The 19093-nt window shown below is 41.5% G+C and overlaps 1 protein-coding gene across 6 annotated transcripts in view; it reads right to left on the reverse strand.

The window, feature by feature from the left end:
* Positions 1-19093, reverse strand: part of mbd5 (methyl-CpG binding domain protein 5) — a 294362-nt gene that overhangs the window by 72823 nt on the left and 202446 nt on the right. The window lies entirely within an intron of this gene.

Consider the following 19093-nt stretch of genomic DNA (forward strand, 5'->3'; position numbering starts at 1 on the left):
GAATACCAAAGGGCAGAAAACGCTAGTGGGAGTTGTGTACAGACTACCAAACAGTAATAGTGAGGTTGGGGACAACATCAAACAAGAAATTAGGAATGCGTGCAATAAATGTACAGCAGTTATCATGGGCGACTTTAATCTACATACTGATTGGGCTAACCAAACTGGTACCAATGCGGTGGAGGAAGATTTCCTGGAGTGTATTAGGGATGGTTTTCTAGACCAATATGTCGAGGAACCAACTAGAGGGCTGGCCATCCTAGACTGGGTGATGTGTAATAAGAAAGGACTAATTAACAATCTTGTTGTGCAAGGCCCCTTGGGGAAGAGTGACCATAATATGGTAGAATTCTTTATTAAGATGGAGAGTGGCACAGTTAATTCAGAGACTAGGGTCCTGAACTTAAGGAAAGGTAACTTCGATGGTGAATTGGCTAGAATAGACTGGCGAGTGATACTTAAAGGGTTGATGGTGGATAGGCAATGGCAAACATTTAAAGATCACATGGATGAACTTCAACAATTGTACATCCCTGTCTGGAGTAAAAATAAAACAGGGAAGGTGGCTCAACCGTGGCTAACAAGGGAAATTAAGGATAGTGCTAAATCCAAGGAAGAGGCATATAAATTAGCCAGAAAAAACAGCAAACTTGATGACTGGGAGAATTTTGTAATACAGCAGAGGAGGACAAAAGGTTTAATGAGGAGGGGAAAATAAAGTATGAGAGGAAGCTTGCTGCAAACATAAAAACTGACTGCAAAAGCTTCTATAGATATGTGAAGAGAAAAAAATTCGTGAAAACAAACGTAGGTCCCTTGCAGTCAGATTCAGCTGAATTTATAATGGAGAACAATGAAATGGCGGACCAGTTAAACAAATACTTTGGTTCTGTCTTCACGAAGGAAGAGACAAATAATCTTCTGGAAATACTAGGGAACCGTGGGTCTAGTGAGGAGGGGGGACTGAAGGAAATCCTTATTAGGTGGGAAATTGTGTTAGGGAAATTAAAGGCCGATAAATCCCCAAGGCCTGATAGTCTGCATCTCAGAGTACTTAAGGAAATAGCCCTAGAAATAGTGGATGAATTGGTGATCATTTTCCAACAGTCTATCGACTATCTGGATCAGTTCCCATGGACTGGAGGGTAGCTAATGTAACACCACTTTTTAAGAAAGGAGAGAGCGAGAAAACAGGTAATTATAGACCGGTTAGCCTGACATCAATAGTGGGGAAAATGTTGGAATCAATTATTAAAGATGAAATAGCAGCACAGTTGGAAAGCAGTGACAGGATCGGTCCAAGTCAGCATGGATTTATGAAAGGGAAATCATGCTTGACAAATCTTCTAGACTTTTTTGAGGATGTAACTAGTAGAATGGACAAGGGAGAACCAGTGGATGTGGTGTATTTGGACTTTCAAAAGGCTTTTGACAAGGTCCCACACAAGAGATTGGTGTGCAAAATTAAAGCACATGGTACTGGGAGTAATGTACTGACATGGATAGAGAATTGGTTGGCAGACAGGAAGCAGAGAGTCGGGATAAACAGGTCCTTTTCAGAATGGCAGGCAGTGACTCGTGGGGTGCCGCAGGGCTCAGTGCTGGGACCCCAGCTATTTACAATATACATTAATGATTTAGATGAAGGAATTAAGTGTAATATCTCCAAGTTTGCAGATGACACTAAGCTGGGTGGCGGTATGAGCTATAAGGAGGATGCTAAGAGGCTGCAGGGTGACTTGGACAGGTTAGGCGAGTGGGCAAATGCATGGCAGATGCAATATAATGTGGATAAATGTGAGGTTATCCACTTTGGGGGCAAAAACATGAAGGCAGAATGTTATCTGAATGGTGGCAGATTAGGAAAAGGGGAGGTGCAACGAGTCATGGTACATCAGTCATTGAAAGTTGGCATGCAGGTACAGCAGGCGGTGAAGAAGTCAAATGATATATTGGCCTTCATAGCTAGGAGATTTAAGTATAGGAGCAGGGAGGTCTTGCTGCAGTTGTACAGTGCCTTAGTGAGGCCTCACCTGGAATAGTGTGTTCAGTTTTGGTCTCCTAATCTGAGGAAGGACATTCTTGCTATTGGAGGGAGTGCAGCAAAGGTTCACCAGACTGATTCCCGGGATGGCAGGACTGACATATAAAGAGAGACTGAATCGAGTGGGCCTGTATTCACTGTTTAGAAAGATGAGAGGGGATCTCATCGAAACGTATAAAATTCTGACGGGACTGGACAGGTTAGATGCAGGAAGAATGTTCCGGACGTTGGGGAAGTCCAGAACCAGTGGACACAATCGAAGGATAAGGGGTAAGCCCTTTAGAACTGAGATGAGGAGAAACTTTTTCACTCAAGAGTTGTTAACCTGTGGAATTCCCTAGCGTAGAGAGTTGTTGATTCCAGTTCATTGGATATATTCAAGAGTGAGTTAGATATGGCCCTTACGGCTAAAGGGATCAAAGGGTATGGAGAGAAAGCGGGAAAGGGATACTGAGGGAATGATCAGCCATGATCTTATTGAATGGTGGTGCATGCTCGAAGGGCCGAATGGCCTACTCCTGCACCTATTTTCTATGTTTACACCCACTGACCCACCATCCCAGCCCACAGCTCACACTCGAGTGGTACTGGATGCAAGACCCAGGGCCGCAGCATCCCAGCCCGTGGTTCCCACTCTAGTGCTGCAGTTTGGAACACCGAGGGTCCCACCGTCCCAGTCCACGGCCCCCAGTGGAGTGGTACCGCGAGGCAGACCGAGGCATAGGAGGAGGAGATTGGAGACACGCTCTCCTGAGGTGCAGCGTGCAACAGATGCAGCTCAGGTTGTAGCATTGAGTGTGGAGACCAATGACCTTACCCGATCACTTGTGGGCAGCGCCAGGGCAGTGGGTGAAGAGATAATGGTACTGACGGGAGAAATAACAGTAATGACATGGGAATTGAGGGAGGGAATGTCCAAGAGGGAGTGCAATCGATGACACAGACCGTCAGGGAGGGCATGCAAATGACGGCACACACCATCAGGGAGGGCATGCAAGTGACGGCACAGGCCCTCATGGAGGTAGCTGTTGCAATAAGGGCACAGACCGGCCAATCAAACGACACCCCCATGAAGAAGTGAACATTCACCAAGATGTGGATGAGAGATGGTTGCAGCCTTTCTTTGCTGCTTTTGTTCTTGTTCTTGATGTAACTGTAGTAACGTTTTTCAAATTGAAATTGTTTTGTAAGTTTTGTAACTTTACAACTGAAGTGATCTTAGGGTTTTTAAGTGATCTTATAGTGTAAAAGCTCTCAAATTTCGTAACTTATTTAATTTTGCACCTAAAAAGTGATCTTGAAGTTTAAGTGATCTTAAGAGTGTAAGATTTTTCACATTGAAATTGTTTTGTAACTTTACAAGTTTATAAGTGATCTTAGAGTCATATTAAAAAGTAGTTTGATACAACAAATATTTTATTACATTAACGTTAACTTTTTAATAAAATATTTTTTAATTAAAACTGAATCATGTTCCATTAACACAACACAACATAGGAACAACTCCAAAAAATAAACATGTCCATGCGCAACAGTTGTCGCAGAGCCCTCAGGCATTGGTAATTGAAGCGTTCACGGATGAGCTGCTGGCGCTGGGCTCGAGAATCGTTAAAGGAGCACGATGGACCGCCCTTCTCCGACCTCATGCTCTGGCATCAGGCACTTGCATGTGTTCCTGATCGTCGTCATCATCCTCATCCTGCTCTTCCAAATTACTATCAGGCACTGGCCCTTTATGTGGGTCTTCTGGTTCCACTACCAGCTCCTGCTGCCTCATGATGGCTAAGTTATGCAGCATGCAGCACACAACAGTGAAGTGACCAACAATCTGAGAAGAGAGTACTGCAAGTGGCCTCCAGAATGGTCCAGGCATCGGAAACGCTGTTTCAAGATGCCACTGATCCTCTCTATGATGCTGCGCGTCACAATGTGCACCATGTTGTATTGATGGTCAGCTTCCGTCCGTGTCACGCGTAGGGGCGTCATGAGCCAGGTGGTCAGGCCGTACCCTTTGTCTCCCAGTAGCCAGCTCTGCCCTTCTGGCTGCTGCTCAACATATTAGATATAATGCTGTCGCGTAGGATGAACACATCATGGGTGCTGCCAGGGTATCTCGCATCGACTGACATGATGCGCTGCTTGTCGTCACACACGAACTGCATGTTAATGGAGTGGAAACCTTTTCTATTCCTGTACTGCTCGGAATCCTCCACAGGTGCTTACAAGGCGATGTGGGTACAATCAATGCAGCCCTGTATCTTTGGGAAGCTAGCAATCCTGGAGAAGCCCACAGCCCTGTCATGCATTGCTTGTGCGGTCATTGGGAACTTGATGAAGTCATTCCTCCGCGCATACAGTGCAGCCGTGGCCTGGTAAACGCAGGCATGTATTGCACATTGAGAGATGGCGCACACATCTCCAGTTGTATCTTGAAACGATCCTGAGGCATAGAAGGCAAGTGCAGCTGTTACCTTCACTTCAACAGACAAGGCAGTCGGCATTCTGCTTCTGGGCTGCAAATCTGCTCTCAACATATCATAGATCTCAACGACAACTTCTCTGCGGAAACGCAACCTTTTGTCACAATCAGCCTCGCTCATGTTCAGGTACGAACGTCTGGCTCGATATTGCCGACGTGGGTAAGGTCTCCTGCCCATCAGCCTACGGGCTATGACGTTCCTGGTGCGGTGAGCTCTAATCAATTCTCTCCTATGCAGTGAATTGATGGAGAACCATTGCATAATCCGTGGTGTTGATAATGCAGCACCCATTCTTGAATTACAAATTAAACTTTTAAACTTGCTGGCTCTCCCTGCCGGTGCTTTGTATGCCTCCCCTGTTCACTGGCCGAACGGTCTGCCTACCTGCAAGTTATTTCGCAGCTCGGAAGGCTGCTGCTTCAGACATAGGAAAATTCAATTTAAAAAAAAATTTGCTTCATTTATAATTTATTATTCAGGATGGCTCTTTATTTGTAGAAGTGAAACTGTTAAATGCTTGTAAAATTCAATTACTTCCCTTCCCCCCACCCCCCCCATCTCTCGTTCCCTACGCCTGATTTCTAAGTGTAGGCAAGGTTTTTCTGAGCGTACAAAAATCTACACTTACTCCATTCTAAGTTAGTTTGCAGTAAGTTTTCTCTGCCTAAACTTGAAAAACAGGCGTAAGTGGCTTTTCCCTTTTGAAAAAAAAATCTGTTCTACAATGAAACTATTCTAACTCACTAGAACTGGAGCAAACTAAATGCTGAGAATTGCAATTTCTAAGATGCTCCATTCTAAACTAGTTGCTCCAAAAAGATAGGAGCAACTCAGGCCGAAATTTGTCCCCTATATAACCAATTAGAAATTATCGTTGCAAAATTAAACTTTGAATTGCCAGTATAGATGAAACTTTTGAATAACCAGTTACAATTATTTGACTTATCAGTCTAAAGAGGGGAAAAAAGTTGACAGTCATTTTGAAAGCTCAACATAGAAATAAGGTAAGTCATAAATTGAAGATAAAACGTTTAGGCAAATACAGTAGCTGCTATTGTAGGTTTATGAAACTTAAGGTACAGGAAATTATTTTCATTCAATAATTTTAAAATCTTAAGAAATTATTGTTTTAGGCTATTCCCGCTGTCTTAACATAAGAAATAGGAGGAGTAGGCCATTTGGCCCCTCGAGCCTGCTCTGCCATTCAATGAGATCGTGATCTTCTACCTCAACTCCACTTGCCTGCACTATCCCCATATCCCTTGATTCCCTTAATATCCAAAAATCTATCGATCTCTGTCTTGAATATGCTCAACGACTGAGGTTCCACCCGGGGTAGAGAATTCCAAAGATTCACAACCCTCTATGAGTTAAGAAATGTCTCCTCATCTTAGTCCTAACTGGCCGATCCCTTATTCTGAGACTGTGACCCCTCGTTCTCGACTCCAAGCCAGAGGAAATATCCTTCCATTTTTGTTTCAATGAGATCACCCCTCATTCTTCTAAACTCTAGGTCATATCAGCCTAGTTGACTCAATCTCTCCTCAAAGGACAATCCCCCATTCCAGGAATCAGTCTGGTGAACCTTTGTTGCACTCCCTTTATGGCAAATATATCCTTCCTTAGGTAAGGAAACCAAAATTATACACAATACTCCAGGTGTGGTCTCACCAGGGCCCTATATAATTGCAGTAAGACGTCTTCATACACAAATCCTTTTGTAATAAAGGCCAACATACCATTTGCTCTCTTAATTGCTTGCTGTACCTGCATGTTAACTTTGTGATTCATATACAACTACACCGAGGACTCTCTGAACACAAACAGTTCCCAATCTCTGACCATTTAAAAAATACTCTGCTTTTCTATTTTTCCTACCAAAGTGGATAACTTCACACTTCTCCACATTATATTCCATTTGCCACGTTCTGGCCCACTCATTTAGCCTGTCTAGTTACAACCCGACAACCTGAAAATACCCTGTTTATTCCTACTCTCGGTTTTCTGTCCATTAACCAATCCTCAATCCATGCTAGTATATTACCCCCAATCCCATGAGCCCTAATTTTGTTTAATAACCTCTTGTGCAGCACCTTATCGAATGCCTTCTGAAAATCTAAACACGCATCCTCTGGTTTCCCCCTTATCTATTCTGCTAGTTATAACCTCAAAAAACTATAGATTTGTCAAACACGATTTCACTTTCATAAATCCGTGTTGACTATGCTCAATATTATTATTTCCTAAGTGGCCGATTCCAAGTCCTTAATAATACATTTTAGCATTTTCCCCATTACTGATGTCTGGCTAACTGGTTTGTAGTTCCCCGTTTTCTCTCTCCCTCCTTTCTTAAATAGTGGGGTTACATTAGCTACCTTCCAATCTGAGGGAACCGTTCCAGAATCAATAGAATTTTGGAAGACGACAACCAATACATCTACTATTTCTATAGCCATCTCTTTCAAAACCCTTGGATGCAGGCCATCAGGTCCAATGAGCTTTCTCGGCTTTCAGTCCCATTAAATTCTCCAGTACTTTTTTTTACTAATACGAACATATGTTAGTTATTTATGAAAACAACACTAAATTTATGCACTTTTTAAGTCTGTTCGAACATAAGAAATCGGAGCAGGAGTAGGCCACCTGGCCCTTGAGCCTGTTCCGCCATTTAATAAGATCATGGCTGATCTGAGCATGGACTCAGCTGCACTTCCCTGCCCGCTCCCCAGAACTCTTTATTCCCTTCTCGCTCAAAAATCTGTCTATCTATGCCTTAAATATATTCAATGATCCAGCCTTCACAGCTCTCTGGGGCAGAGAATTCCATTGATTTACAATCCTCAGAGAAGAAATTCCTCCTCATCTCAGTTTTAAATGGGTGGCCCCTTATTCTGAGACTATGTCCTCTAGTTTTAGTTTCTCCTATGAGTGTAAATATCTTCTCTGCATCCTCCTTGTTGAGCCCCCTCATTATCTTATAAGTTTCAATAAGATCACCTCTCATTCTTCTGAACTCCGATGAGTATAGGCCCAACCTATCTTCATAAGTCATCTCTGGAATCAATCTAGTGAACCTTCTCTGAACAGCCTCCAATGCAAATATATCCTTAAATACAGAGACCAAAACTGTACGTTGTACTCTAGGTGTGGCCTCACCAATGCCCTGTACAGTTGCAGCAGGACTTCTCTGCTTTTATACTCTATCCTCTTGCAATAAAGGCCAACATTTCATTTGCCTTCCTGATTACTTGCTGTACCTGCATACTAACTTTTTCTGTTTCATGCACAAGGACCTCCAGGTCCCTCTGTACTGTAGCACTTTGCAATTTTTCTCTGTTTAAATTATAATTTGCTTTTCTATTTTTTTCCGCCAAAGTGGATAACCTCACATTTTCCCACATTATACTCCATCTGTCAAATATTTGCCGATTCACTTAGCCTGTCTATATCCCTTTGCAGATTTTTTGTGTCCTCCTCACAATTTGCTTTCCCACCTATCTTTGTATCATCAGGAAACTTGGCTACATTACACTCGGTCCCTTCATCCAAGTCATTATATAGATTGTAAATAGTTGAGGACCCAGCACCGATCCCTGCGGCACCCCACTAGTTGTTGTTTGCCAACCAGAAAATGACCCAATTATCCCAACTCTGTTTTCTGTTAGTTAGCCAATCCTCTATCCATGCTAATATATTACCCCCAACCCCATGAACTTTTATCTTGTGCAGTAACCTTTTATGTGGCACCTTATTGAATGCCTTCTGGAAATCCAAATACACCACATCCACTGATTCTCCCTTATCCCCCTGCTCGTTACATCCTCAAAGAACTGCAGCAAATTTTTCAAACATGATTTCTCTTTCATAAAACCAGGCTGACTCTGCTTGATTGAATTATGCTTTTCCAAATGTCCCACTACTGCTTCCTTAATATTTTACCAACGACAGATGTTAGGTTAACTGGTCGATAGTTTCCTGCTTTTTGTCTGCCTGCTTTTGTAATTAGGAGCGTTACATTTGTGGTTTTCCAATCCGCTGGGACCGCCACAGAATCCAGGGAATTTTGGTAGATTACAACCAATGCATCCACTATATCTGCAGCCACTTCTTTTAAGACCCTAGGATTTAAGCCATCAGGTCCAGGGGACTTGTCCACCTTTAGTCCCATTATTTTACTGAGTACTACTTCATTAGTGATAGTGATTGTATCAAGTTGCTCCTTCCCTATAGGCCCCTTGATTAACCACTTGTGAGATGTCTTCGACCATGAAAACTGATACAAAATATTTGTTCAAAGTCTCTGCCATTTCTCTGTTCTCCATTATTAATTCCCCAGTCTCGTCCTCTAGGGGACCAACATTTATTTTAGCCACTCTTTTCCTTTTAATGTACCTGTGGAAACTCTTACTATCTGTTTTTATATTTCGTGGTAGTTTACTTTCATAATCTATCTTCCTTCTCTATCATTTTTTTCAGTCGTTCTTTGCTGGCTTTTAAAAGTTTCCCAATCCTCTGGCCTCCCATTAGTCTTGGCCAAATTGTTTGCTCGTTTTCAATTTGATACCATTCCTTATTTCCTTAGTTAATCACGGATGTTTATCCCTTCTCTTAGTCTTTCCTTCTCATTGGAATATATTTTTGTCGTGAGTTATGAAATATCTCCTTAAATGTCTGCCACTGCTCATCAACCGTCCCACACTTGAATCTATTTTCCCCAGTCCACTTTAGCCAACTCTGCCTTCATACCTTTGTAGTCACCCTCACCCTCCAACTGAATTTGAAATTCAACTATGTTTATGGTCACTCATTCCAAGAGGATCCTTTACTACGAGATCAGTTATTAATCCTGTTCAAAGCAACTGAAGAGAGCCCGTTTCAATTTTTCTTTCCTGTATGAAAAAGGCAGAGGATTGGTAATTTAATGGTACATGATCTGAATCTCAGCAGCTTTTAAAGCTGAATCTTGAGATCACATTTATTTTGGATTATTTGCTGCAGATTCTTCAACATGGGCTATGGATAAAAGCAGCATAAATGTAATACAGGAAAATGCAGTGTGTTGTATAAATTTTTTAAACGAAGCAGAGGTTTTATGCCACTTATAACTGAACTGCAACATAGCCTTAAATAAGCAAACAATACGAGCAAACCACTTCATTTACAAACAGGACCCCAGAAAGAGCATCAGCTGAAAACTTTGCGAATTTTACTCAGGATAACTTCATTCAGGTCAGTAATATGTACAGAAAATGGCAAGAACTGTCTAGAAACCTCAGTTTGGCAAATGTAGTGCTTGGCTGTGCTATTCAGGAAGGATAGACAGAAAGGAAAAGGAGGTGGAGTCGCGTTGCTAGTTAAAGAGGAGATTAACGCAATAGTAAGGAAGGACATTAGCTTGGGTGATGTGGAATCTGTATGGGTAGAGCTGAGGAACACCAAAGGGCAGGAATTGCTAGTGGGAGTTGTGTACAGACCACCAAACACTGGTCGTGAGGTTGGGGATGGCATCAAATAGGAAATTAGGGATGCATGCAATAAAGGTACAGCAGTTATCATGGGTGACTTTAATCTACATATGGATTGGGCTAACCAAACTGCTAGCAATATGGTGGAGGAGGATTTCCTGGAGTGTGTAAGGGATGGTTTTCTAGACCAATATGTCGAGGAACCAACTAGAGAGCTGGCCATCCTAGACTGGGTCTTGTGGAATGAGAGAGGATTAATTGGCAATCTTGTTGTGCGAGGCCCCTTGGGGAAGAGTGACCATAATATGGTAGAATTCTTCATTAAGATGGAGAGTGACACAGTTAATTCAGAGACTAGGGTCCTGAGCTTAAAGAAAGGTAACTTTGATGGTATGAGACGTGAATTGGCTAGGATAGACTGGCGAATGATTCTAAAAGGGTTGACGGTGGATAGGCAATGGCAGACATTTAAAGATCACATGGATGGACTTCAACAATTGTACATCCCTGTCTGGAGTATAAAATAAAACGGGGAAGGTGGCTCAACCATGGCTAACAAGGGAAATTAGGGATAGTGTTAAATCCAAGGAACAGGCATATAAATTGGCCAGAAAAAGCAACAAAACTGAGGACTGGGAGAAATTTAGAATTCAGCAGAGGAGGACAAAGGGTTTAATTAGGGTGAGGAAAATAGAGTATGAGAGTAAGCGTGCAGGGAACATAAAAACTGACTGCAAAAGCTTCTATAAGTATGTGAAGAGAAAACAATGTGAAGACAAATGTAAGTCCCTTGCAGTCAATATCAGGTGAATTTATAATGGGGAACAAAGAAATGGCAGACCAATTGAAGAAATACTTTGGTTCTGTCTTCACTAAAGAAGACACAAATAACCTTCCGGAAATACTAGGGGACCGAGGGTCCAGCGAGGAGGAGGAACTGAAGGAAATCCTTATTATTCAGGAAATTATGTTAAGGAAATTGATGGAATTGAAGACCGATAAATCCCCAGGGCCTGATAGTCTGCATCCCAGAGTACTTAAGGAAGTGGCCCTAGAAATAGTGGATGCATTTGGTGGTCATTTTCCAACATTCAATAGACTCTGGATCAATTCCTACGGATTGAAGGGTAGCTAAATGTAACCCCACTTTTTAAAAAAAGGAGGGAGAGAGGAGACAGTGAATAATAGATTGGTTAGCCTGATATTGGCAGTGGGGAAAATGTTGGAATCAATTTTTAAAGACGTAATAGCAGCGCATCTGGAAAGCAGTGACAGGATCGGTCCAAGTCAGCATGGATTTATGAAAGGGAAATCATGCTTGACAAATCTTCTAGACTTTTTTGAGGATGTAACTAGTAGAGTGGACAAGGGAGAACCAGTGGATGTGGTGTATTTGGACTTTCAAAAGGCTTTTGACAAGGTCCCACACAAGAGATTAGTGTGCAAAATTAAAGCACATGTTATTGGGAGTAATGTATTGACGTGGATAGAGAACTGGTTGACAGACAGGAAGCAAAGAGTAGGAATAAACGGGTCCTTTTCAGAATGACAGGCATTGACTAGTGGGGTACCGCAAGGTTCAGTGCTGGGACCCCAGCTATTTACAATATACATTAATGATTTGGACAAAGGAATTGAATGTAATATCTCCAAGTTTGCAGATGACACTAAGCTGGGTGGTGGCAGTGTGAGCTGTGAGGAGGATGCTAAGAGGCTGCAGGGTGACTTGGACAGGTTAGGTGAGTGGGCAAATGCATGGCAGATGCAGTATAATGTAGATAAATGTGAGGTTATCCACTTTGGTGGCAAAAACAAGGAGGCATAATATTACCTGAATGATGACAGATTAGGAAAAGGGGAGGTGCAACGAGACCTGGGTGTCATGATACATCAGTCATTGAAAGTTGGCATGCAGGTACAGCAGGCGGTGAAGGCGGCAAATGGCATGTTGGCCTTCATAGCGATAAGATTTGAGCAGGGTGGTCTTACTGCAGTTGTACAGGTCCTTTGTGAGGCCACACCTTGAATATTGAGCACAGTTTTGGTCTCCTATTCTGGAGGACTACATTCTTGCTATTGAGGGAGTGCAGTGAAGGTTCACTAGACTGATTCCCAGCATGGCAGGACTCACATATGAAGAAAGACTGGATCAACTAGGCTTCTATTCACTGGAATGTAGAAGAATGAGAGGGGATCTCATATAAAATTCTGACGGGATTGGACAGGTTAGATGCAGGAAGAATGTTCCCGATGTTGGGGAAGTCCAGAATCAGGGGTCACAGTCTAAGGATAAGGGTTAAGCCATTTAGGACCGTGATGAGGAGAAACTTCTTCACTCAGAGAATTGTGAACCTTTGGAATTCTCTACCACAGAAAGTTAGAGGCCAGTTCGTTAGATATATTCAAAAGGGAGTTAGATGTGGCCCTTACGGCTAAAGGGATCAAAGGGTATGGAGAAAAAGCAGGAATGGGATACTGAAGTTGCATGATCAGCCATGATCATATTGAATGGTGGTGCAGGCTCGAAGGGCCAAATGTCCTACTCCTGCACCTATTTTCAATGTTTCTATATAGACGAGTAGCTCCTAGGCTTGATTTACAATCCAGCTGATCTCAATTGGGAGAGAGTAGGGGCACTGCAACAGCCTCAGTGTCCCAGACCAGTGAGTGCTAAAATATGGAAAATTTTAGAAAACATGAACATGTGGATGGCAGAGAAAGACAGAATTAGCCTGTACTGCAATGTCCTCATAAGAATGTACAGCGTATCTACATAAATTTTGTTATTAGCTGTTTTCTCCTGCACCTATGTTACATAAGCTTACTAAATAGGAGTTACTGGAATGTAACCAGGAACAGGAAATCTGGTTGAATGTTTTCCACTCCCTAGCTTTGGAATGCCGAGGCTAATTATGGACTCAAATTGGTGGCCTGGCCGAGAACCTAAACTCTTCTGGTCTGGTTATGGCACGACATAGGTGGTGCATTTTTCCACAAGGTCATTCTGGGAATTGTTATTTCATTATCTTCATAGTTTATCTAAACTTCATAACAACTTGCATTTATATAGCACCTTTAATGTAGTAAACGGTCCCAGGACGCTTCACACAAGTGTTATCAAACAATGTTTGACACCAAACCACATAAAGAGATATTAGGGCAGATGAAAGGTCAAAGAGTTAGGAGGGAAGAGAGAGAGAGAGAGAGAATTCCAGAGCTCAGGGCCTCGGCAACTTACGGCAAGAGCCGCCAATGGTGGAGGGATTAAAATTGGAGATGCACAAGAGGCCAGAATTGGAGATGTACAGATATCTCAGAGGGTTATGGGGCTGGAGAAAGTTACAGAGACAGAGAGGGGCGAGGCTATAGGAGGATTTGAAAATAAGAATGAGATTTTAAAATCAAGGCATTGCTCAACCGGGAGCCAATGTAGGTCAGCGAGCATAGGGGTGATGGGTGAGCGGGACTTGGTGCGAGTTAGGATACAGGCAGCAGAGTTTTGGATGAGCTCAAGTTTATGGTGGGTGGAAGATGGGAGGCTAGCCAGGAGTGCGATCAAATAGTCAAGTCTAGAGGTAACAGACATAGATGAGGGCTTCAGCAGCAGATGAGCTGAGGCAGGGGCGGAGTCAGGTGATGTTAAAGAGGTGGAAGTAGGCGATCTTAGTGATGGCGCGGATCTGTGGTCAGATGCACATCTCAGTCAAATACGACACGAAGGTTGCGAACAGTCTTGTTCAATCTCAGATCGCTGCCAGGGAGAGGGATGGAGCCGGTGGCTAGAGAATGGAGTTTGTGGCTGCGACCAAAGACAATGGCTTCAGTCTTGCCAATATTTAGTTCTTAATAAACTCTATTTTGTAAGCCCCCTTTTTATCCTGAACACCATTCCACATCTCAATATGACCACATTGACCTCTGTTCTTCCTTCAATCTGTTCTGATTTACCAGGAATTAATTAGGGCAGTCTTATGAATATATATATATTTTTAAAAGGTTCCCTCAATGTTCCTTATCCATCACCTCAGAGCATCATTTCTGATTGGACCATGTGTCATTTTATTTCCATGCCAGCCATTCTTGTTGCCCAAGTGAAGCAGCAAATTTTGCCAGTTGCTGCAATTTTATGCTTTGGATGCAAATCCCCAAGGAATTAGGTTGAGACTGCCCAAACTCATTTCATGTCAGCCATTTCATCCAGAGACACCTTTAGTCTGACCTTAACTAAGATCCCATTGGTGAAAGGTTAGTGTGCTAATGCATCCAGCTGCAACAAAGATTGCTATGCAAGAGAGGTGCAAAGCATTGTTGCTTCATTTATGTGCCCAGATTTCACTAAACGAATGAAGAAACTTACAGTGCCACCTTCAGAGAAAAACAGAGCATCTAGCTTTCACTCAAATGTGCACACTGAAATCTTCTTACACTCATGTTTACTGGCACAAACTTACCATTACAAGTTTTCCCTTTACTTTTGAGACTATTGTCATCATTGCTCCCCTGCACTTCTCCATCTTGTTCCTTCTAACTTCCAAAAATTCTATCCGACATGCTCCTCTTCTGTTGAAGTTGAAATCAAGACTCTTGCCAGCATCTTTTACGATAACACAATTCTTTCCAAGGACTTAAAAACTGGAACATCTTATCTCTCATTAGTTTTTCTTTCCTCATACAACCTACATACTTTTAAAATCGAAGCTTGGCTTTGGGTAACCAATTAATATACATCTTCTTTCCTATACTATTTGACACTTCAACCAGTCTTCTCCAAATATAAAAACAGGCGTTCAGACTCTAGACTCAAGTAGGTAAAGCATTTTCAATGCAGGTCATATTATCTTGATTTGCACTACGTTCTTAGCTATTACGCAGGCCCAAACATTATACTGGTGTCAACACAATGGTCTGATGCTGAAATACTAGGTGTGGATGAAGCGGTTTCCAGCTTTGCACCACAAATCTGGTGTGAAATACATATAAATGCTGGTTATGAACTTTGCAGCAAAACAGCAGCGTAAAATACCACAATAATAACTTGAATTTATATTGTGTCTTTAACATAGATTAAATGTCCCATGGCACTTCACAGCGGTGTAACCAGAAAAAATGGATGCCAAACCAAATAAGGAGATTAGGAGGGTTGACCAAAAGCTTGATCAGAGAGGTAGATTTTACGGAGGGTGTTAAAGGAGGAGGAGGAGGAGGAGGTGGAGCAGCAGAGGGGTATTTGGGAGGGAATTCCAGAGTGTGTACTTAGGTGGCTGTCAACGGTAGGCTAAGGGAAGTGGGGTGTGGGGGGGGGGGCGGGGGAGATGATGGAATACATAACAGACCAGAGTTAGAGGAATGGAGAGTTCTGGAGGTGTGTGGTTGTAGGTCCGGAGGTGGTTAGAGAGAGAGCAACGCCATTAAGAGATTCAAATGTAACAATGAGAATTTAAAATTTGAGATGCTGGTGAACTATAAGTTAATGTGGTTCAGTGAGGATAAGGGTGATGGATGAGCAAGACTTGTGTGGAATAGGATATGGGCAGCACTTTTGGATGAACTAAAGTTTACATAGATTGGAGTATGGGAGGCCGGCCAGGGGAGTACTGGAACAGTCAAGTCTAGATATGACAAAGATATAGATGAGGGTTTCAGTTGCAGTTAGGCTGGGCCGGGTGGTTGATATTACTGAGATGGAGTAGGCTGTCTTATTGATTGAAAGGATATGGGGTCAGAAACTCAGCGGAGTAACAGCTATCTCCTCCCCTATAACAAAATGTTCATAGAATTACTGGACATTAAAACCATCAATAAAGTCTGCAACTTGACTAGGGAAAATGAAATTACTGGGCCAGTCTGGGGAACATTATAATGCACAAAATTGTTTGTTACTTTGATGCACAACTAGATTACACAATAAATGTTAAGATCCTAGTACTGGATATGAAAAATACTTAAAATATTTGACCATTTAAGTATTTTTTAAAAAATCATTAACTTAATTAATCTATCAATAAAAACAAAAAATAAAATGATATTACATGTGTCCTACAATGTTATGGCCTTCACCACATTTACATTAATCCTGTACTGAATAGCAAACCAGGCAAAGTCCCTAGTGAAATCTACTCTATTGCCAACTGTAGAAAATGCAGGAAATAAACAGCAAGTTTGTCACGACCTGAAGAGAGAAAAATGTTTCAACTATATTACACTGAATGCAGAATTGACCTGTTGTCAATTTCCAGCATTTTATTTTTTATTTCAGATTTCTAGCATTTGTACTTAATCATACTGAGGTGCACATTTATGTCATTTGCAAGCGAACATAAGAACATAAGAAATAGGAGGAGTAGGCCATACGGCCCCTCGAGCCTACTCCGCCATTTAATACGATCATGGCTATCAGATCATGGATTCAGGTCCACTTCCCTGTCCGCTCCCCATAACCCCTTATTCCCTTATCGGTTAAGAAACTGTCCATCTCTGTCTTTATTTTATTCAATGACCCAGCTTCCTGTCTGAGGCAGTGAATTCCAGATTTACAACCCTCAGAGAAGAAATCCCTCCTCATCTCAGTTTTAAATGGGCGGTCTCTTATTCTAAGATTTTGTTCTTATTAAAATTGTAGCATCTGTCTACTTTTCCCTAAATTAAGAATGGGGGGAGGGGTTGACTCCTAACATTCTCAGTCCTCTCTTTTGAAACTGTGCCCTACATTTTCTGCTTGTTAATGGAATGTGGGCAATGCTGACAGTGATGCATATATTTCTCATTACTATTTGCCCTAAGAAATTCTTGAAGCAATTGTTAGACCACTTTAGAGGGTATTAAGTAGTGTCGGATTGGAGTCAGTGAACCACTTGGGTTTTTAAAATGGCAATCCGGCAGCTTCCACGGTGATTTTATTTGGGTGCCAGCACACATATTACCAGATTGATTTAGTCAATCCGGGGTGATAGTCCAGGAACATAAGGAATATACTATATAAGTTATATACTATTGTATATTCTCAACACAAATGCTGTAATTCTTTAAAGGCTATATCAAGGACAAAAGCGACCAGCTACTAAATAACAGGCCCACAAATAATATTATAGCCTAAACTACATAATATTACAGACCTTATTAGACTTTTCAAATGCAACTGGTTGATTAAGGCTTGGAGTGGAGAAAACCTCTAATTCACGAACTTCAGAATCAAGATGTCTCTCTCCAGTACTTCAACCAAATTACACTGGAAAAATGTGCTGCTGGAGGATATTGCAACAAAGACAGGTATTGCATAAGGCTAATGGGAGAATTGGAAAAATGGTGCTGGATACAAACAGCAAGAAAGTGATTTTTCATAGCCTAATTCAAACTGCAACAGCTCCAGTTCAGGGAGTGGTTAATCAACTCTGAACATAAACTTCTATGTACAAGGAGCAAAGCTGCAGGCAATGGTAAAGTTTCATAGGCAGGAGAATGGTGTGAAAGTTTCGCTGCTTGGATTCTGTGCAAACCATTTGGACTGATGCAGGGTATTTAATAGTGGCAGGCTCCTGGCAAGTCATATTTATGACAGAACAATTATTGATTGATACAATTAAAAATGATTAGGCTGGCAGCAAAACAATAGAACACATAATTCTGTACGCAATTTCAAAATAGCAATCCTGGCCATGCCACAAGGAGAAGGTTCCAGCACATCCTGCCAGGGAAGCAAAATTGAAAGCAGCATCTTATTCTGGATGAAACCTTGTAACCAACTCAATCAGCCAAGGCCCTCTCGTCAACAAATGCTGCATGGGATCTGCAAGGGGAAGAGGGAGTACTTCTAAAGAGGGGACAAAAATAACGTCTAAAACATAAGCTCGAGAGCAAATGAGTATCCAGTTGCATTGCACCAATATATCTTTGATGCACTGTATCATTAAAGACAATAATATAACCCCCTTTTACTGGCCTGATTACTACAATGTTAAATTATTTGGAAAATGCATCAACATACTCAAAAAATATTTCTTGGATCATAAAATACCAAATTATTCAGCACTGTTTGAACAAAAGTTTGTTCATAATTCCCTGCCAATAAAGGTAATGCACTTGCACAAGTTGGTGTTTGTTTGTAAGCTATGACTGTTTCATACTTTTGAGTTCAATAGTAGCAGTTTGGCAACATTTCCAAAATGCAATCATCATACTTCAGTTTGGTTTAGATGGACACAAGTATAAAGAAAGCTGTTAGTGAAGACTTCCTTTATCCGAATTCCAAACAGAAATTCTTAGTCAAAGAAAAAAAAAGACTGCAAAAATAGTTGAAGACTCAATTTGTTAATAGTTATTTATTTAAAAACAGATTTTGTATACTTGTATATAGCTTAAAAATAAATTGAAGCTCTTGAATGCAGCTTTGCATTCCTCTAGGCTCTATATTGGCCTACGATTTTCTGTAAAAATGGTGAGGCTAATAGCGCAAATACCACAGCAACTTCAGGCGAGGGAAGATGTGTGTTTAAACGCGGAATTCCAAAAGTTGCTGTCCGAGATGCACTGCTCCACTCTTCGCTTCGTGAAAATGGCATCTTGCTGACTGGCTCACCATTGAAATGCACCAAATAGTGTGTAGTTGCTATATTTGCACAGTAATTATGGACTAAACTTACCACAGAAAGTTAAAGCTGGTCTGAAGTGTTGGAAGGAGCCTGCTTTGGAGCCATTTAAGGTCTGTGCATATTTAATTAAATTTGGATTAGCTGTCAGATTCTTTTAATGATGTGCTAATTGTTAATTACTGCCAATGAACCTCTCTGGGACCGAATATTAACGATTACAAGTGTGGAGTTGTATTCCTTCAGATTTTAATTGTTGTTGGAGATTTTAAAAATGTGAAATTTAAAATTTAAATGTTTTATTTTTTTAATATTTTCCTTTCTGTCTCTTTTTTTCTCTCTCTTGATCCAATCTTTCTTTCCTTCTCTATTTCTCTTTCTGTACTGGACTGGACTGGACATTGAATTCACCCATTCTGCACACTTTCTTGTCAATCCTCGTACTGCTCATGTCACAATCCCACAATCTGATTGGTTAAGGAGATATATAGTTGCTTTCCCTGTTCAATCAGGTCCCAGATG

This window comes from Pristiophorus japonicus, chromosome 3, assembly GCF_044704955.1.
Source record: "Pristiophorus japonicus isolate sPriJap1 chromosome 3, sPriJap1.hap1, whole genome shotgun sequence".
NCBI classification, from domain to species: Eukaryota; Metazoa; Chordata; class Chondrichthyes; family Pristiophoridae; genus Pristiophorus; species Pristiophorus japonicus.